Raw genomic sequence first — 22,580 nt, 5'->3', positions numbered from 1 at the left:
TGAGCTGCATCCACTTAGTACCAATCTAATGTCTACAGTTTATTTCACGTCTTGGAAATAGAGAACTCACAAGAAAAGTTCAATTTTCAGGCGCCTATATAAATCTTTCCTAAGAAAGAAGGAATAATAACAGGAAAGGGCGCATTTCAGCTACCGGCCGGTTCAAGTATCCGCCGCTTCTCGAGAAGGGATGATTGGGAATATTTGGGTAACTTGTTGGTTGGGGTCAAGCAGTTACCTGCACGGCGGGCCTCTTAACCCCCATACTCGTGGGAATCAAATGAGTACAAAAAAAGAAAAGATAACGAAAACCAAACAAGCGGAGTCCCGTACCGCACAAAAACTGGTTAATCAAGCGGAGGCACGTCTCCGAATTACTGAGAGCCAGGTGATTACATCCAAGAAGGGAGAAGTTGGGACGTCAAGCAGTGGATCCAAGGTTAATATTGGTATACTGCGTGGCCAACAGCCAACGAACACCACTGCTCAAAGAGCAGGAACCAGCAAAAGCACGTCTGAGATAAATATAACAGACGTGAGGAAGGAGACAGGTCTCAGTGGCGCCGGTGTTAAATGATCCCTGCGGTATCTGAAGGAAGGTCTGAAACCAGAAGAGGCCCTCAAGAAGGGTCAGGACAGACCTAAGCCATCTCTATCGGAGCCGAGAAAGCGGGGAGCAGCAGAGATCAGCCCGCATGAAGGGAATGCTCCCAAAAAATCCAAACCTGAACCCAAGGGGGGAGAAAACCCGCGCAGGTCAGGAGTGAAGGCAGGACCCAGGAAGCCCGCGATTAGCTATGCTAGTGCGGTCAAGAGCATTCGACTGGCCATACTGCCAAAAAGGTTTTCCGAGCAAATATTCACTCGTGAGGAGCAGGAAATCATTGAGGACCTTGTCGTCAAGCAGATGATCAAGGGTTGGACGTCGGAACTGGTGTTGACCGGGATACGCTTTTGATCAGGCCTTATACTGGGGGCCTGCGCGACAGAAGACACCGCAGAATGGGTTAGAACCATAGTTCCTAGATTGCCAGGCTGGGAAGGGGTGGAACTGTCAACATGTGCTGGGGATGATGTACCAGGAATCCACATGGTGACAGTTTTTCTGCCAAAGGCCGCGGCAATAGAAACGGAAGACCTTATGAGCCTCCTAATTGCTCAGAATGAAGATCTCCATACCCGACTATGGAGAGTCTTCAGAAGCAAGGTGGAGGGCAAGGGTAAACTCCTCACGATCGGGGTAGATGACCGATCCCTGGAGGCAATTAAACGTCGGAGTCGTCATATCAACTACCGATTTGGCAACATACCCGTGCATGTGCACAGGGAAAAGCCGATATAATGAGACTATTAAGTGTGAGTAGTTATTAAACATGGCGATCACTCATAGGCCCAGGATCGTAGAGTGAGAGAAATTCCAGTCCCAGGGTGAAAATTATTGTTGTCCCAATATTCTCTGGATGCCAGAAAAACTTCGACCCCGAGAGAATTACCGCCTTCCACCCTCTCATCTGGTCTGCTGACACCTTAATTATGCGAACCCGTGGTTCAGACCAGTGTAGCTATAATTACCCTACGTTGAGGCAATGTATCCACTCGAATAGGTGGGGACAAAGCGCCCATCTGTGGATAAAGATGGGCTAGGAGAACGGTACCCAAAAAATTAACCGTATATATTCATCTTCTTCTATATTCTTTGCTCCTTTTCGAAGAACTGCCGGCTCGTCTAGATCGATTGCGCCTTTTTGTCCGGTCATCAGACTAATCTATATGAAGTCGAGGGGCTCGCATATCACCACTTAGCTCATCAAGCCATCGTTGTTTCAGCCAGGCTCTGGATCATTTCCCATTGACTTCAGTAGTCTGCCCAATCTTAGGTAATGAGTTCCTGGCAGTGCGAATTACATGGCTTTACCATTGAAAACACATCTTACGCAATTTTCCCACCATCGATGCAACCCCAAATCGTTCACAGATGTCCTCATGGATCATGGCATATTAAACCATTAGTAAAACGAAACTTCTTCGTCTTCATTATTGCGAAGCGCCTTTCAATGTCTTTGATAGTTGGTCAGCACATAGAACCAACCACCACCAGTGGACGTCACTCCGCTAAATTTGGGATTTAAAACCTTCGCTGATACGTTAGCATTGATCTGAGATATTTAAATCGCTCAGTTCGTTGTCACTAATAGTGATGGTGCATGATCGGGGTCAGTCATCGAAAATTCTGTTTAGCTCACATTCAGTCTCAAACCGTTCTGTATGAAGCGATCATTCCACTTTTAGACAAATTTCTCGGGATCAGCTTTGTTGCGAGATGCGAGGAGAGCACCATCTGCATAGAGCAATTGCGGGACGAGAGTCCAGGGCACAGGTTCCTCTGGCATTTGGTCTTTCTGCAAAGCATACCAGATGAGTTTGTGTGGCATACGATCAAACGTTTTCTCTAGATCCAGAAATTTGGAGCGCGACACTTTCCACGGTATTTCTCCATGAGTAACTGCCTAGTAAGTATTACGGCGGTAGTTCTGTAGTTGTTGTCAAACCCAGGTAGATATGGGCGGAGAGGAAGAAATTGGTCTTTCGGTACAGTGTTTTGGAAACCCAATTCTGGCGCTAGTGAGCAAGTGGGCTTTCGAACATTGATATCCAGTGACCGCAGTACCTCAGTAGTGGTAAATTTGGCTACTGTGGTGTCTAATGCTATATGAGATAACCGAGGAGTGGAGTGGAGTGGATCACATCGTATCCTTTTTGTAAGAAGTGGGAGATATGGAGGTTTCCCTTGAGGATAGCAGTGTCCTCCGGCAGCCAAGATTCGTCACGGGGCTTAGAAAGGAATACAGATAGTCCCCGGATCGACGGCAACATGTTTAGTGCAAAATTTATAGGGAGCAAATCGAAACGTACCTTTTACTCTGCAACTCATAAACAAACTGTGTGAGACTTCAAGCGGAGTATCCATCGAAACACCCGGACTTTGAGGCATTAAGTTGCTCTATATTAGGGCACTGAAGGAGAAAAACACCTCACCATTGAGTGGCAAACGTCGTCATCACGCGGGAAACGCAGTTGGCACCGCCTATAGATAAGGTAGGTGAGAAACCAGTAAAATTGAGTAGGGACAGTACCGTGAACTTTTGTAGTCCTAGCAATGTACCAAGTAGAAAAAAGCCTGTTCACTAAAGAAATTTTTACTTAAGCGCATTACTGATTTTAGCGAGTGCATTTTATTTCGACGTGGCAGTTTCGAAGGTCAGCTGCATACATAAAAGTATTAAGTTTAGATTCTATAAATCAACTCTAATATCTGTGTGGTACTTTGGCTGCAAATTATTATTTCAGGTATTATCGTTTCGACGGCAAGGAGCATGTTGACATCCTTCCAATTGTCAGACTCGGAATGGGTGCCCTTTTTTGGAATCTTAACGATAATCCTCTTCTTCCAGTCTTTGAGGGAGTACTAAGTATGTTTGAAAAGAGAGTTTTGAGAGAGAATTATCGGGGCCAAGCGTAATGGAAACTGATGGTGAATCAGGCACAACCATGAGTTATACGAAACATTGTGCTGGCCACATCATCAAGATGCAAAAGTTATAATGTACTATCCATACCGAATACCTAAAGAGGGAAGAGAACGCCGAAGGATCAAGACCAGTGTTATAAAAAAAAATCAAGAAAATGCTAGATGGACTTGGGGGTGGGTGGGTGGGTGATTATTGAGTCGCATCAGGTGAACCCTGAAAGAGGATTTGGTGTTGGATCTTACTAGGCGTTAACAGATGGTTTTTAAGGTAAGGTGCAAAAGGTATTAGAAAAACAAGCGGCGGTTAATTCCCAATGGAGATAACAATCGAATGCAAGGACATAGACGGGATTACTTTGCGAGGTGGTCTCTGTGTTGTGTATGGAAGTACACAGACAGCTATCATAAGTTTGCTGGTGGAAGTAGCGGTTAAACTGTCCGGTTAGAATAAAGAGATGTAGGAAGAGCCAGGAAGAAAGGACTGCTTCGCCATGTAAGGAGAGAGTGTGAACGATCCCTATAGGGATCGCATATTTTCAAGAGGCACGACAACAGGAGGCACTCCAGCATCAAGAAAGAGACCGATTCTAAAGAAGCTCGTCAATTCTGAGATCTCCACCAATGTCAAAGACGGTAAAGCATAAAGTACAGGCAAGGTCAATAAACGGCAAAAGTGAAAGAGCGTATAAAAGTAATCCCGTCGGGGCTTATGGAGAGAAGAGTCTCGTTCCAGAGGAATTACACTTCATCCAGCTTGGGGCAAAAACGGTTGAGCTGTCCGAGTTTATCAAGGACAAGCACAACGTGCACCAAGCCATAAAGAATATGGCGAGGGTTCCTAGAGTCCCTTATAATAGATCACAGATGGAGGAAAAGAATACTGACGATACGTCGAACCCTGCTGTCCCAACAGTGTTGTAAGCGACTCAAGTGACGCCTGCCCACACTGTCATCAAATTACGCCGAAATAAACGAAAAAGAGGGGGATCCTCTAAATACAGCAGACGCCTAAGAGAAAAAAAGGTGGACAGGCAGCAGGTGGTAGCATGGGGCGAATGTGGAACGTCGGTCAGCGTTGCCAAGTCCAAGACGAACGAAAACAATGGGTGGACTAAAGTTACCAACAAAAAAAAACGAAGAGAAAAGGAAAAGTATGAATTCGTCCAGAGGCGATTGTTATCGCTAGTTAGGGTGATTCGTCCTACGCGAAGATAGGTCAAAGCTGATCCGGACCTAGGAACCGAGGAACCCTGAAAGGTGATCTAATGTTCGAGTTGAAAAGATTCAGCGTAGGCAAAACTGATGACTTTTGCACTCAAGTTAACAACTCACTTGGGGAGAATGCCACAGTACGCGTCTAAGAACATAAGATCTACATTCAATGTAAGGATTTCGATGAAGTGATATTGAAAGGAGAAATTTGTACTGCTTTGAATGAGCAATTTAATTTGGAAGAACTTGCGGAGGAGTTTATTGTGTGTTCACGGAAAGTCTAAGGCGGTACTCAAACGACCACAATATGAGTACCAGCGGGGGCAGCGAAGTTGTTGGCGGCCGGAAAAGTTCACTAAGGAGGTGCTTTAAATGCCTCATGATTGGCTACTTCACGAAGGGATGCACCAGAGCCATTGATCGATCCGATCGATGCAGAAGGTGTGGGGAGGTGTGCCAGGAAGTGAAGTAGGGACCCCAAATGCCAATTATGCGAAGTAAGAGAGGAGCAGGATAACCGGCATATTGCCGGAAGTGGTAAATATCCGGAATTAAGGAGGGTGCTGACTGCAATGAGAAAATAATGTTTATTTAAATAAACCTGAATCATTGCAGGATCGCTCAGGATTTATTTGAGCAGACCACGTACAAATCTGAGATAAAAGTTGTGATAAGTGAACCGTATAAAAATCGTCACGGTGGCATATGGGTCACAGATTCGACTGGTGGAGAGGGGATATGGGCTTACGATCGACAGGTCATACAATGTACTGCAAGTCAGGCCGACAGAGGCTTTTTGCGGGCGAAAATAAGTGATGTATATATACAGCTGCTACGCCTTACTAAGTGCTGATAATGTTGTTCTCGACGCAAGGCGACGAAGTCCAAAGATGATTGGTGATAATTTCAACGCTTGGATGAGCAGAATTTCATAGAGGTATGGTTAGACCAACCTGATAAAGCAGGCGCCGCTACGGAAAGAGCTGTTGACGGACTTGCAGGTTCATCCCTGCAACCAAGGAGTTGTTGGAGAGGCAACATGGTGAGATTAATTATAATCTCATCCAGTTTCTAACGGGGCACGGAAGATATCGCCAGTACATGCACTGGTTTAGACTGGACACCTCATCCGACTGTCCAGATTGCGATGGAGTCCCAGAGAAGGTGCCCATGTTAGTGTGAGTTGACTCGGCCCCGTGATGTAATACCTTATGTTGGTTGCACGGAGCAGGCAGACAGGTGTCCAGACTAGTGTCTTTTGAACATTTCCACCTCCTCAAAAAAAAAAAAAAGAAAAATTGAATTGAATCAATTCTAATAAGGTTTTGTTTCACACAAAACCTTAAAAAGGGATTGGGCAAATATTCGATGATGTTTCTGAGCAAAAGTTGAGAAGTATTACAAAGGACTGGTTTTAGTTAAAGTCTGAAGAGGAGCACAAAGAAATACTAGATACTCTGGAAGTATGCTTTACGATATAGACGAAGTGGTATTTGAACCGGAACTCCTTGGCGAAGGGTACGGCTTTGAAATAAATTCAGAAATGATAGGTAGCTAGCTGGATGATAGTCACTGGTTTCTCCCTGAAGTTACCTTAAGGGTTCGTAAGGAAAAAACTTTAACAAAAATCAACCAATTACAACATTTGAGAAGGGCTCGCATAACATTAATCGCGGGCTAGGTGTTTCCTTCCTACAACTCTGCCGTCAAGGTATTTGGAGATAGGAGTTGAGTAACACCTGAAAGAGTTCCACATTAAGTGGCGTTTGTTGACGTTGGGTGCTAATCAAGATCAAGGTTTTATTGTTGCGAAACACTGCTTAGCGTAAGAGAAGAGGAATATAATAGTACGATAGTTCTCATCAAGATAAGGGTCGCCACCTCCACTTTTTTGGCAGAGGAATTAAAAGAAAGAAGAAAGTGATCCGTGATGCTGAGGTAAATGCAAGAGGTACGGTCCTCTTCAAGTCCACCCAACTACTGGCCTATGTTGACGATATCGACATCATGGGAAGAACCACCCGAGACGTACAAACTGTCTTCATCCAGATTGAGCAGGCGGTAATGGGCGCGAGATCTTAGGCTGCACATCAATGAAGGCAAGACGAAGTATATGGTGGCAACATCAGCACCGAAAACCAACCAACCAACAACATCAAACCACACTGGTCAAACGGGAAGAATAAGGATAGGAGAATACAACTTTGAGACCGTTGATAATTTCTCCTATAGGATCAAAAATCACAACCGATAACAGTTATGATGGTGAAATCAGCGCCCGGTTGTTGGCAGCCAACAAAGCCTATTTCAGCATACCGAAACTGTTCCGCTCGAAACGTCTCACCATAGGGTCAAAGCTCTTACTGTACAAGACAATGATCTTGCCAGTCCTCATGTATTCCTCGGAGACTTGGGTTCTTAGCAAGAAAAATTGCGAACTATTGGCCGCGTTCGAGAGAAAAATCCTCCGAAAAGTTTTTGGCCCCCTACATAAGGATGGACAATTCCGTAGCCTACATAACGACGAAATCTATGAGCGATACTATGACCGTCCGATTGTGGATAAAATCCGGCTCAATAGGTTACGGTGGGCGGGTCACTTAATTCGTATGGATGAGGATGATCCCACCCGGAAAGTCTATAAGGGCAATATCTATGGTAGAAAAAGAAGACGAGGCAGACCCTGCCTAAGATGGAGCGATGGCGTAGGTCAGGACGCCAGACAGCTTTTAGGGATATCGAATTGGTGGACCTCGGCGTAAAACCGGGCTGTTTGGAGTTCCTTATTAAGACAAGCCTAGACCGGATACCGGTTGTTGCGCCGTTGATGATGATGAATTCAAAAGTCACGAAGTAATTATGGGATGATGGCAGGATGGTTGAGTGTCAGCCCTTCAATCTCGTTGTACCGGATTTGATTTCCGGCTGGTCATTGATGTTTGTCTTCGTCTTTGTGCTGTTCCGCGGCTGTAGGATTATGACTTGCACAGTACATGATAAGGAAACTGAGGCACAGTTGCGTTAAAAATTGAGACTATGTGGAGGGCCTAAAGGGTGAACACAAGATATACAATTGTAGAGGGTTCGTAATGGTAATGGTTAATGCATGTTGGCAAGAACTGAGAAGAGATGCCACTAGAAAAATTTGGAGATCGGCTTAGACTTACATCAAGCATCGTTCATGGACCTTCTTAGTCATCATTTTACGTAGGAGTGTAGTGATGCAGCTATTGGATGCGTTTACTATTCTATAGTATATCGTCTGATAAGCCGAATAGCTCTCCTATATATTCAGATTATTCACACCGACTGATGAATAAAAGCTTCACTCACCTAATACGTAATAATAGTGGGAAACAGATCAGGCGTAAAAGTACCAAGAAATCCACCCCAATAAAACTCACATGATAACCATCTTATCATTGTGGCATTCCACGTATTCCAGATTGATAATGATTTTTATCATATTTGCCTGGATTAAGTGCTGTTATCACCATTAAATGTAAACAATAAAGAAATGGGTTTGGTGCTCTATTGGAGCAATAAGATTTGCTTATCAGAAATTATTTTAGCATTGATTTGAATGGTAGTAATTCGATAATTGATGCCAGCATATTAGTGACGATCACCGCGTGCTTGTCAATACTTTGAGTTATGATGGCATTAATGTTGCATTAATTTTGGATTAGATTTTATTGAATTACGATTGTGTTTTAAGTAATTGGTGTTGTTCGATTGAGGTTGGTGATTAAATTCGTATGGGGTTATCTTTCGCTTTAAGTGATGTAATGAGCAATTTTTAATTTCGAAATCGACTAGGGTAATTTTGAAGCGAAACAGGTTATGTCAATATGTACACATTTTTAAAATTTATTATATTTTTGAAGGCTAGTTTTGTATTCTCGCTTTATGTTTTTATGAAGAAAAATTGCCAATGATCTTGTTATAAAATTAGGGATTCAATTGAAGTTATTATATTGAGAAATCATTCTGTGAAAACAAATCTTTGTTAAAATTTGATTTATTGTTTGTATGTCTCCTCATTTATTTATTAGGAGTTGGAAATTTTCTAAAATACATCGTAAATGGCGTCAGGGGTTTTCCCCGTTAATCACAGCGAATCGTTGTGAAACCAATCCAAAGTGTTAGATCGCATCCGTACTTAAGTCTAACTGATTTTAATTTCGCGCATGGATGGCCCTCGCCCGCTTCTCTCAGTATACACTTGTTGTACCCTAGCATGCCATTATAAGCATTCTAGCTTCTCTGGAATGTAAGCCATTCCCCACCTGTCCAAGCAATACCACCTCTACACTCTCTGCCATCCATGAGTCCGCCATTGTCAAAGAATTGTCAAATCGAATCTCAAAGAACAAAACGACAATTGGGATAGAAGAACGAAAAGGGTATCCGTTGAGTGGCCGACGTCTCGTCAACACCTATTCCTTTTGTTTAGACTGGGATGATTAGAATTAGTCCGTAGGTCCAAAGGTCCTTTCCTGATTTGTTGAGTATTTTATGCCGTATACAATGCAGCTTTTCAAACCGGCGCTTTGTGGTATACTACAGAGCAGTTTAGCAAGGCGCACCTTACGGATGTACCGTGAACCACCTGCTGCATTCATTAACATACCGAACCAATTGTCCTACCATACCCCATTTTGGGGGTTATAATAGACACCTCAGGTCAAGTTGTTTAACTGCCTTATTCTTAACAGACTTTTCAACTCCAGTAACCTTTTCTTTTTAGGAACCTTCAGATTCTGCCAACATCACCAGTGGTTTACAGATGGAATGTACTTCCACTTTGCATAGTACTCCTCCTTAAAATATAATGTATGTGCTTAAGATGGTAAGGTCACTTCCTTGTAGATGGTACCAAGTTTATTTGCGACAGGAGGAAGGAACAGTCATTATAGTTTGGATGACCGTGTAACACCCAGCCTCATGGTGAAGGCGGGGTAAACTTCATTCGGACTAATAGAATTTACCATCAAGACGGGAAGTTGACACTTTATTGATATAGTATCTTCTGTGTGAGCTGAGGTTGCGAGATTACCCAAGTAAAAGGCAGCTAAAAGGAATAGAGATTTGTGGCTAACGGGCCTCGTGCCTGAACTGATTGTTTAAGGCCCTTTGCCTTTGTCAACCATTTATGATTGGATTCTACAATGTGCGAATGCTCGTCAACTTTGGTAACGAAGCTTCCAGAATGCTCGCCAGCTACAACTTCAATATAATTCCAGTCGTATGGGCTGGACACTTTTGCGGGGTTGCATGCAGGAAGTAAGCATGCTGCGTGGATTTCTTGGGTATTGGTAGACAGATAGTTTTGCGCACTAACGGATATTTCTGATACAGAAGTAAAAGAAGACTTCTACAAGCCATCTGATATTGCGATTGTGATGAATGATCAGAACGCTAAGAGGTTTGTGGATTTCTGTGACTTGCACCGCCTCGTGGTTGGTGGTTTGTGGTTGGTGGTATACTATTCGAAGCCTTCCATAAGCCAATCGACCACATACAGATATGGGAAGCAAGAGAGGCGCTGACATCGGCCTCATACGAGATCGTTTGCATTCGCTTCCGTATTACGTTCACATCTACTCAGAGTTATCTTTCTTACTGAACAACAAACATCTTGAACAGCTAACCGAAGATATTGAAGCAGTCAAGCTGCGATGGTCGAACGTCCTCTTAATTTGATTGTTTTGGGCAAACTGTTGCAAATAACAATGATTTCAGCACCGTAAAATACATCAAGAAAGAACCTGCGAGTCTAGTCGTAAGCCTTTAGATGGTTCGGTCATAGATAGAACAGCCTAAAAGGTAGAAGGGACATTGCACCCTGGTTCTCAGCAGTATAACAGATGCTGAAGTTCCAAACTATCGTAATATCTGGATACGGATACCATAAAAAAGCGAAATAATTTTTCATCATCATCATCAATATACCCACGTGAAGCAAAGCTATTCGGTTTTATTAGAGGAAGATGGCTTTATAGTTTCTTACCAGGGAAGAGGCAAATCTTCAGACGCAGCCTCACCTCTGCCCCGGGAGCAGCGTGACCGAAGCGGGTCACGCTCCTTTATATAATTCGCAGAGCACGGCATGACTACGAATTATATTGAGCGTATACTTTGGGCTAAAGCTTGGCCAGAGGTGAACATATTTAGTTTAAAGATTGTTTTTGGTCTATGGAGGGGGGAGTAAGTTGCTTCCCATTTGGTTCGTTCCGACATCAAGTGGATGCGGACTTAGGACTTCAATCCTTAAACAAAATACACTCGGCTCTGAGTGCGGTATTTGCCTACTTCCTGCTGTCGCAAAAATAATCCTTTGACGCATAAAAGAACATGTCGAAAACTTGGTCGACAAAGAGCAGCCTGGTTTCCACACTGGATCCTGCTGCGCTGACCACATCAACATCCTTTAGATTATTGTGGAGCAGTGTGTAGAGTTCGGATCCCATCTTTACCTGCTTCTCACTGATCTCGAGAAAGTTGCGGCCAGTGTAAACGCGGAGTTTACCTGGAATGCATTAGATAGGTGGGGCATTCAGAGGTTCACTTTCTACTATCTATTGCGAAGGCAATGACGCAAGATGGCATGTGTTGCATCAAGATAAAATTTTCGGGAAATTTGAAGTCCAAACCGGAATCCGCCAGGGATGGAATCTTATCACTGACAATTGTTCTCCTTGTTATCGATGACATCCTTCAGACTGTTCTGACTGGAGGACGCGGAAAGTTTCAATGGACAATTGTGGTAGTGGCATCTACTTATTTTCCCACCTAGTAATGGAACATTTCCAAATGTCGAACTGGAGGTAAATATCAAGAAAACCAAGGTCTGACTGGTTATCAAACTCTTCCTAATTGTATTAGTAAGAAGAAGATCGAAGGTGTCGGATAGTTTGTATATCTCGGAAGTGCTGTTTCTATTGACGATGGCCACCGACATGATGTTACTCGAGGCATTGATAACGCTAAATTTACTTTAGCTGCTATTCTTTCTGCGCTGCTATATGGAAACATGGAAATTAACTGTAAAAATGGCAGTAGATGGGTCACATGGGGTATCCAACATTGGATGCCCTATACACTGCTTTATGCGGATGATGTTTTACTAGCATTTCATAGGAAAGCTGATCTTGAGCAACTTGTTCAAAAATGGAATGATCACCTGAAGCTGAGTTTTCGACGACCGATCCTAATGAAACAGGTACTATCACTGTCGGTGGCAATGATTTGGCTAGAACGGAGCGAAATATTTCGGGTCAATGGTATCAGCCAAAGATGAATTTTGTTATGAAATTGCTGGCCTTAAATAACTGACACGTTGTGATCAACGAACGTCTCAAGTTGAAAATTTACCGCAGTGTCGTCCTCAATGGCTGTGAGTGTTGGCTGACTATAAAAGGAAATGAATGGCGTCTCGCGGTAATGGAGATGACGATGCTGGATTGGACCAGTGGCGTAACATGCCATGACCACATCTGAAATGAGGATATCTGCAATCGATTTTCGGCTGCATGGATCGTGGAAAATGAAAATTCACTTGACAAGATTGGCCTGAATCATCGAAGCCGATGGGAAACGATCAAAAGGTCGGCCAAAACGACAATGGCGTGATATGCTGGATTGTGACTTGACAGCTTCGAGATCAGGCTTTTGACCGAGCGCAATTGTGCAACCGATCAAGATGAACCAACCCCCCTCCTGAACGCAATCAAGGCTGAAGAAGGAGAGGATCCCTCCATCCATTCTTGGACAGATTTCCTTCAATACTATAATAATAAGTCCATGAACAGAATATTCATCACCGAACTTTGACAAATAGCCACCCGATATGGTATGATATTTCAGTCATGATTTTCGGTGTGAGGAATGAAGCTTAAATACTCCAAAGGTTGTTTGATTTGGTACTGTTTTACTTGGTTAAATTACAGATGGGTAGAATACGGAGATTTGATAACAAAGCGCTTATATGTCGATACGGTATGAAAACGAGGGCGAATATCTCAGTATCCAAGTAACAATTGGTGGCATCAGAGGGATTGCGTAAGCCGAAAAGGTGGAGAGAATCATGAACTGGCGAGAAAACTTTGAAACCTTGGTTGGGGGTTGGCCAAAATTATAGAGGCATTTGTATGAAAAACTTTTGAACGGAATAGGAAATACGCGATCCCTGATAGGAGGAAAGCATTTGAAAGCAGTATTTCGATAAAATGAATAACTTCAGGTTGAAGCTATTAGAGAGGCGGCAGAATAACAAGCATGAATTACATAGCCGCCATGGGACTACCTTAAGGAAACCCCGTAAAGACAAAAGGAAACTGTAGAGTGACAGGATAAAAACGTTTTGCATGGAAATTAAAAAGTGAGAAAAAAATTTGAGGCAGGAAGCTGAAGAAATCGAAGAGAAATAATATGACAGGGAAAGAAAGCAAGAAGGTCGCAAAGGATCAGACCGAGGAAATAGCTATGCAGCAGTGATGAGAAAGAAGAGAAGCTGGAGAGGAAGGAAGGAACACTGATATCCCAAGAAAAAGTAGATAATGTATTCAAAAACCGCAAAATAAAGCGATTCGAGAAGTTACAAAACCGAAGAAACAAATTGTAAAGCTGCCTGAGAATACCATACTTGATGTTACAGCGCCTAAATTGATGACTACTCGAGAAATGAAAGGTTAATTACTCCTAGCAAGAACATGGATCATTGCAGGGCAACAGTCGCTAGAGGTCATAATAGAAATCAAATTCCTTTTTTATCGGATAAGTTACCATGGAATCGAGCCTATTGTTAGCAATCTTGAGCGATCAAATCTGAAATTGTGGTAGATTTACGAGATCTTCGAATATTGAATTTCTATTTTCGATTTCCGCCGACCCGTATTCAACTTTAGCCTCGTTGAAAGAATACCCGTGAGAAAATGATCAAATAGAATCAGATTTCGGGAAAAACTTTCTTCGGAAGCAAGCAATTGATTGCAGAATCAACGTTGTTGGTATACCTAAGCGAAGAAGCAAAGTGGCGCAACAGAACTAACGTATTCGATATAGCTGCTGGCTTTCTTGATGAACACCCACAGGAATATGGAACGATTTCAATATTTACTTTTTGGATCCCAGTAAAATAGCTCTACCTAGCGTACGAACACCTTTGGAAATACTGCTCTAGATATGAAAGTCCTGGGGAGGTTTAACGTGAGTACCTGCCATGAAGGCATAATCCAACGGTCCTCTTCGGGCACGGATTGATTTTGGGACCACGAGTAGAGCCCCGCCATGCAAGCACAGCGGTCCTGGTTTATATTGAGTGCAGGCTCAGCATTCATACCAGTGGATCTGAGGTCTATCTAACACCTCTGCCACAACTAAGGAGTACGGCACCCGAGTTGTACAGCGCAACTCCACGCTTGAGCTCCGAAGAGCTCTGCCCGCGATGTAGGCATAACTACAACCACCATGAAACTCCCACTAGGGGGCCAACCGCAAATAACCGGGCCGAGAACCCACCATCCAGGAATTCTCCTGGAGCATATGCTCTCAGAGGGCATTCCGGCTCCCATGGTACCAGATAACCTCCGGTGAGACTTCGTGGCAGAGCCACTTCAGATGAGTCCCTTGCAGACTCGGGTTTGATCGCCCTCCTCTGCTCTAGATGTAATGAAAAATATGTTATAGATTACTCGTTTCTTCCAGCAAAATCCAAAAGAAATATAAGTTTGTAGGACGATGGTTCGTCTGATGCCATTCATCGCATCTGCCACAAACAACTAAATAAATAATAGTTCATCCGGTACCGACGGTTTTTGGGAGTGAGCAAGCCAGCACCCGGCGTCGATATCCAGGAGAGAAACATGGATAGTCCTCTGCTGTTGTAAAAGACGAGCGTAGAAGGCGGCAACCTGGAACAGCCTTCCTTTCAGTGGAAAAACGAATAAATGAGCCCTGTGAGGTCGTCATGGAGATGCGGAATATCTGAAATGGGTATTAAGTTATCGTACGTTAGGACGGTGGGGGGGGGGGGGGGGACGAACAAGTGTCATATGGCGAAGTCACACGAGAAATGGACTTAACACCACCTCAACAAGGGGTAGGTGAAAACCCCGGCAAACGGAGTCGGGACGTAATAAGTGAACCCCTAGGTATTTAGCAAGAAGAATGAAGCCTCTTCGCCGAAGATAGCTGAACCGTCGTAAGTTCCGGGGAGAGTTGGTAGTTCTTTTATCATGGCCTTAAGTTCGATAACAAGGGAAGAATAATCATTGTTTTCAAGAAAGCAGGTGTGCCTTCCGCCGGCAGTAGAGTGAATCGTATTAGGTGTACGCAGAAAGGGGATCTCATGTCGGTGCTAAACAAATCCAGCGAGAAGATAGTTTTCGCGGTTTAGTCCAAGCAGAAGTGAAAGTCCGAAAGCAAAAAGTATCAACTGAGTCCAAAGACCTAAACGAGTTTCCACCGCAGTAGGATATCTGTGCTGCACGATCCAATCTTAGCGGAATAGAAGAGAGTGCGATAAGGACGATGTTGAAGGCGTATGGAGAAACACAGACTGCTATTATTAGCTTGCCGCTGAAATCAGCGGCTAAACTAATTACCGTGTGCCGACTTAGGCAGCAAGTATTCTCAAGAGATGCTTGAGATGCCTGGATTTTGGTCACTTTGCAGCATTATGTACTAGTGAGCACGATAGGTCGGAAAGGTATGGGAAGTGTGGAGGTCAAACGTGAAAGTAAGGGTAATTGTTCCATGCAACTACGTCTTGAGGCAAATATTAACCCGTGGGGCGCCAATTAAAAAGTTGTAATGAACAAGATTCGTGGGCAAACATCACCCCAAGTGATCTGCTCGCGACTCTTCTTCCAAATAGTCGCAATTGTTTTCACACAACATGAAGAAAGTATACCTCAGCCAATGATTAAATAGGATGTCCTCTTGATCCTCGGGGCGACCGAGAAGGAACTACGAAGGACTTGTGGACGAATTGAGTATAATAAGGCTCCGAGATTGAACCGGATTCTGAACAAAGAACCGAAGTTGGCTGGTAAAATCAGATCCGCATGGTTGAATCATGCATGGTGGAAGGAATGTTTCCCGTCCGGTGGAAGGTAGAAGTTGGTGCAAAAGCCCCAAAAACTACCCGAGGTACCGTCTTTATATCACCCTGTATGTTTGTTAAATACTATGGGGGATGCAGATTTGCAGAAGGTAATATACAACATAGCCAGGGTAAAACTGTACACGGCCGTGAGAGAATTCGGTATCCTGATGAAATTAATAAGACTGACTAAGCTGACCCTGACCAATGTGCGAGGCCAGATAAAAGCAGCAGGATCACTCTCAAGACCATTCGACATCAACAACGGTCTACGACAAGGGGATGCCCTATCATGTGTTCTCTTTAACCTGGCACTTGAGAAAGTGATCCGTGATGCCGAAGTAAATGCAAGAGGTATCATCCTCCTTAAGTCCACCCAACTAGCGGCCTATGCTGACGATATCGACATCATGGGAAGAACGACCCGAGACTTCTTCACTGCCTTCATCCAGATCGAGCAGGCAGTAATCGGCGTGAGATCTTGGGCTGCATATCAATGAAGGCAAGACAAAATATATGGTGGCAACGTCAGCACCGAAAACGAACCAACCAACAAAATCAAACCGCCGTGGTCAAATAGGAAGAATAAGGATAGGCGAATACAACTTTGAGATCGTTGATAATTTCTCCTATCTAGGGTCGAAAGTCACAACCGATAACAGCTACGATGAGGAAATCCGCACACGGTTGTTGTCAGCCAACACAGCCTATTTCAGCTTACAAAAACTGTTCCGCTCGAAACGTCTCACCATAAGGTCAAAGCTCTTACTGTACAAGACAATGATCTTGCCAGACCTCATGTATTCCTCGGAAACTTGGGTTCTTAGCAAGAAAAATTGCGAACTCTTGGCCGCGTTCGAGAGAAGAATCCGAAGAATTTTTGGCCCCCTTATGAGGATGGACGATTCCGTAGCCTACACAATGACGAAATCTTTGAGCGATACCATGACCGTCAGGTTGTGGATAAAATCCGGCTCAATAGGTTACGTTGGGCGAGTCACTTAATCCGTATGGATGAGGATGATCCAGCCCGGAAAGTCTATAAGGGCAATATCTATGGTGGAAAAGGAAGACGAGGCAGACCCTTCCTAAGATGGAGTGATGGTATAGACCAGGACGCCAGATAGTTTTTAGAGATGTCGAATTGGTGGACCTCGTCGCAAAACCGGGATGTCTGGAGTTCCTTATTAAGGCAGGCCTAGACCGGATACCGGTTGTTGCGCCGTTGATGATGATGATGAATATACAACAGGCTGCTTCCATTCGACGAGCTAGTGGGTTTTTATCGGAGTGGCAGCACGGAGAGCACGTTCTACGGTCGATGCAATAGCAGAGGTCAGTTTGGTTTTGGCCTAAGCGTAGACAACAATTGCTGTGTCGGGATTGAGTTAATCTTAAGTTTCCATCAACTTAATGGTGGAGTGGAATGGGGGAAGCAACACCTGCTTCCATTTTTGGTTACGCTGTTCCCGGAAAAAGAGGTGAGGTAGCGTCAGCAGAGTTGCACCAAAGTTTCGGAGATGCGGCCAACCAAAGGACTAACTCAATGCTCAAACAAAAGCAGTTTTAGAATGATTTACGTTCCTAGAGAAAGGAGGCGAATTATTCCCACGATGTTCACGAATTTAACCTTGGAAGCTATGGACGCGCAGTCATTTTTGAACATAAATTCTTAATATAGAAGTTTTATAATGAAATCTTATCAAATAACTCATACAAGTACGACGAAATTGTTCAAATAAAAATATACCCACCCACAACAATTCAGATAGAATACAAGAAAGATTCGTACTTTTTGCGTTCCTTCTGCAATTTAATTTGTTCGCAAAAGGAATAATGAAGGAATTCCTTTCTGAAGCTGTTGACGGGTGTATTCATTGTTGTCGGGTAGGTCGGTTACAATAATAGCGAAGCGAATAAGTGAATTTTCAGTCATATTATTTCTTGTCTATATTTTAACGATGCTGTTTACAAAGGAGCATCATCAAGGTCGTAATATCTTTTTCGTCCTCGTTACTATCGTTATCATCATTTGTACTGAAAGCATCGTTTCCTAATAAAGCTTCACGAGTTTTAATTTGATTTCCCTTTATATCGTTTGAAGGAGCAGTTCTCTGTAACTATGATACATGATTCTGGGAAGAGAGTTGGAAAAAATGTGTAGGAAGATGATTGTAAACGTGTAACATACGATCAGAATGATTCAGATATTTCTATAATTTCCTATTGTTCTCAGACAAAATTATTTTTCAATTTTTATCTATCTACCAAATTACAGAGCACTTTTAGTCAAATGGCGCAACATTACATTATGATTTCAATATTTCGTGTCATAGATTTTTCCGATATATATTTCGCTCAAAATTTACGTTGAAATATCTCAGTCGACGATTATTTACCTTGTCGTGGTGGGGGAGCTCAATAAGGGGGATGTTCCAGGAAACCACAGGTGACGCCTGAAGCTAAGCAGCAATCAAAACCCTAAGCCAAGGTGTCACTACCGTGCCGAAGTCTAGACTCAGATTCTCCACTTACTCAAGTGGGAACCAACCTTATTGCCTTAAAGCCTTCAACGGATGAGCCGAAACGATTGTTTTCTGCAAGTACGACACACCCCGGGTTGTGTCAATTTTCTGCGACTAAGGGCAAACCAAAGCGGCAGCAGTCCTCTGGTGATCCCACTTTTCGGCTCAAATGACTGTAAAGAGGGCCACCAAACAACAAAGGTTAAGCTTTCATTTGCAGCCAAAGCAATCGAAACCGATAGATGGACCTTGACGACATTATTCGCCTACGAAAATGAGCAGTGCGAACAGCTTAGAAGGTAACTTCTTCCAGTTGTAAGGACTACAGCCTCGTAAGGCATTAAGCTCCGTTTTGAGTCATTAGGTGTATACCGCAAATGTTAGGGCTAAACTTTGTCGACGAAACACGAACGGGTGGTTCAGCCGGCATTTCTTCTTCCTCAACGATGTGTGGGAGGGTGCGTGATTAATCCTGAAAACGGTTTCTAAGTTGCCATTGTTAAAGAAGTGCTTCTTCTGGCTTCCAGAAAAGGTACTGTGGTTTCGGAACAACTTGGTAGCCAAAACAACGTTAATACCTCCACTTGGATGCAAAGCAGGAGAGAAAGGCGATAGATCCGGAACTTTCCTTATTATTGGCGTTTTTGAACCAGACATTAAGAAGGTTCGGGGACAAACAGGCTACCTGTTCTACTACGGGCTTCTGACCGTCACTCCTAAAACCATTGAAGGGGACGTGTAGCCCACGGTACTTTCATCTGAAGCGTAGATGAGGTGCAATATTTCTCGAATTAATTTGTAGCATTGTAAAGGTGACTGCACTGATCAGTCGTCGTTATATACCTCATAGAAGAACCATGGGTTGTTGGTGGGGTAGTCAGGGGTTCTGACGTGCTGTATGCTAATGGAAGTGATAAACTCCACTCCTATATGAGAAGGCATGACCAACTATGCTCAGGCAGTTCCAACATCAATGCAGAAGGATGGAGACTATATGAGTATCTGGTAGGAACCGATCTACAGATCTTCAATTTGGGTAATGAACCCACTTTTTCCCACGTGGTCATGGGAGGGGTCGCATTGTTTTTTAATGGGCATCGTTCCACCTCCAACCAATCCATTTTGAAATCCGAGGAAAATAGATGGGGCGACGTGTAAAATAGAACTGAGCGTCTGAATTGCGATCATTGAGAGCTGTATTAAATCCATTGATCGAATTGAAAAAGCAACCCAGATGATCATAATTAGCATGAGAGAAGATTTAGAAGAGAGCTGTCCTTTTAAACACGCCAAAGAAGAGTAAAACGCTCGGATTTGCAGACTCAGAGGGGAAGGGGGAGGGCGCTCCTCAATCGAGCTCTAAGGTCTGCTTCAACCGCTGGCTGGAATCGTTGCAAAGAGGTTCAGAAAGCTGTAGAGAGGAGCATAAGTTCGGCTAAACGGTCATTATGGAGATGCTTTTGCAAAGGGGCCAAGAATGTAGCCAACAGTTGAGTTATCTGTGTTTACAGAGTGGGAGGCGCACAGAATGCAGTGAGGAAGCGGCAAACCATATGCTTGGAGTGCACTTTTCAGACAGAATTTAAAACCTCATCTAAGAGCAAACAGTGTATACAGCCCTCAGCCAAAAGTTTGAAGTCTGGCATGCAAAGTAATATTACTGGGATGAGTGAGTGATGAGTGAGGATACAAGGTTGCGAGTCCGGATGACATTATTCCTGGTATAGTAATAGAGGGAGTATATACCCTGGTTCTACATATTTGGAACGGCCCCGCCTACCACATATTTATCTTCCAATTAACTGCTACGATGTGATTTATTCTTAAACCGTAAACCCAGCTAGACGATTGCAAAAAGCTTCGTGCCGATCAGTTTAACTTCCTCGCTCATAAGAGGACTGGATACTAGTCGTCCGTTATCGATTCATAAGGAATACATCCCTAGGTGGTCAGTTCACTGTAGGCAACATGCACTGCATGAGCTCACGGCAAAAATTGAGACCGCGATGTCCGATAAAAAAATCGCATAAGACGTATTCATGGAAATAGCTTTACTGACGCAGGAGGCCTTATTGTTTGCCCACACGGAAGAAGTTCTCTCCCCTCAGTTATGGCCGTTGGTTATGGATACCTTACTATGGCTCCTGGAGGACACAAAGGACGTATTTGTCGACTATGTGGCCGCAATAATTATTGGCAAGTTTGCGGGCACATGCATGAATGATATCTGCTAAAAGAGCAGCTCGCCTAGTTCCGGGATCGGAACTTATATTTTCTGGGCGCTATCAACCATTTTAGCAGATTCATTGTAAATGCTGCCACCTTGCAGATACCGCTCGATGATATTATTGCTTATATCAAGAACAGTGACAAAATACCAATAGACTGGATAAGGCATCGTTTGAAAGCCGCAGAACAGTTTCGCACAGCGTACACGGCTTGCTCATTACCAGCTTCATCGAATAATGGCCTTGGTCACTGAGGTATTTGCCTTTGTCTGAGCTGCAGTTCTAAAGCAGTAGCAGCATAAACAAGTCGGGAAACCGGAAGCTGGACGCTTCAGTTACGAAAGGTTTTGTGTATTTCTTAGTACGTAGCACGTAATATATGCATATACAATATTATGTAAGAATATCCACTTTCGGATGATATTGACATTTATAGCCTTGAATTTGCAAAGAAGCGACAACTTTGACGTATTATAACTTTGTTAGCAATAGTGCGATTTCCGCCAAACTTGGTAACATCATGCTCTATGTTACACCCTATATTGTTGCGAAATTTCGTCGTCCTAGCATGAACTTAAGGGGGGTTTTGCAGCGAATTACTAAAAATTATAGTAATATACTATTATTAACGTTATTTGTACAGATATCAGTGTGGTTTTTTTCAGATTTTTCGGTTGGGTAGTTTCTGAGAATGGCCCCCGTAAAGGAATGGTCACTTTCAACCCCCCGCACTCCCCACCTTTCCAACAAATGTCAAAACTAAGCCCGTTTTCGAAAAGTACTAACCGAGACCTTTAATTTGATACCCCATGGCTATATTTGATGAAAAAAAAAATTACACCCTCCTTTTGCATGTATGGGGACCCCCCCTTAAATTCGACGTAAGAGGATGTAACTCACTGTATGCATGAGCGTTCACAGTTCCCACCTTTCTACCAAATTTGGTGTCAATCGCTGTAACCGTTTCCGAGAAAAATGCGTGTGACGGACAGACAGACAGACAGACAGACAGACAGACGGACAGACAGACAGACAGACAGACAGACGGTAAACCGATTTTAATAAGGTTTTGTGTTTACACAAAACCTTAAAAATGGGTTAGTTTAGCCTACTTCCGAAATAGAGAGGGAGCTTATGATGAGATAACTTATCATCACCACGTGGTTGGCGATTGAGAGAAAAGTCTTTTTTAAGGCCTAGATATCTCAAGACTATGGAAAAGGAAGGAACAGAATCCCTACCCCCCGTAGCATAGACGCAGAGTAGCAGCTCCTTACGCCATAACTAGAGGTCCCTTTCAATTGCCTGTTTACCAACTGTCCGCAACCTGACTCTAGTTAGAGCTTGGCAATCCCAAAGGAAGTGTCTGAGGATTTCTCTCTTCTTTCTGCAACTTAATGCGAATGCGACGTGTAAGACATACTCTGTTGGAATGGTCCCCTATAGCCCAGTGCCCCGAGCAAACCGTCGTAATCATGTATGCATTTGCGTGTGTCTGGACCAAACAATGATGTCTCGTGATGGAGTCCTGTTGAGAAGAGAAGAGACAAATCCTCCTTAAGCCAGTGCAGGTGATGTGCATTCGCTACCTAAAGTGAGCGGCTGTTAAGCAGTGTGAGTAGATTTCATTCTTTGCTGTCGCCTGCGGACCACAGACTGCGCCTCACGACGATCCGTCAGCAGCAACAGAGCCCTGCCTGGCTGGCCGTCGATCGGTTCATACCCTTTCTATATTCTCAAAGCAGGGAACCCACTGAATGATGACTGTAAGTATGACGTCCAGTCGCGCGCGTCCCCGCTCTGTCTCACCAGCCTGGAGGATGTTATCAGTGAACCGCTTACAGACAGAATGATTTTGTTACGTTTGGGGTTCGGATCATGTCCCAGCTAGCTTCAAGCCTCCAGTATCGCCATTATCTTCACCTGGAATTCACTGACGAATCCTGGAAGACGGTATGATTCAGCTACACTGTGACTAA

General features: G+C 43.7%; 1 protein-coding gene across 2 annotated transcripts in view; it reads right to left on the bottom strand.

The window, feature by feature from the left end:
• The window catches only part of LOC119651913 (sodium/hydrogen exchanger 9B2), a 176,660-nt gene that overhangs the window by 13,172 nt on the left and 140,908 nt on the right, over positions 1-22,580 (bottom strand). The gene's annotated exons all lie outside the window — the stretch shown is intronic.

The sequence above is a fragment of the Hermetia illucens genome, chromosome 3, assembly GCF_905115235.1.
Source record: "Hermetia illucens chromosome 3, iHerIll2.2.curated.20191125, whole genome shotgun sequence".
Classification (NCBI taxonomy): Eukaryota; Metazoa; Arthropoda; class Insecta; order Diptera; family Stratiomyidae; genus Hermetia; species Hermetia illucens.
Note: the sequence above shows the minus strand (reverse complement) of the source record. Positions and strands in the feature narration are given on the sequence as shown.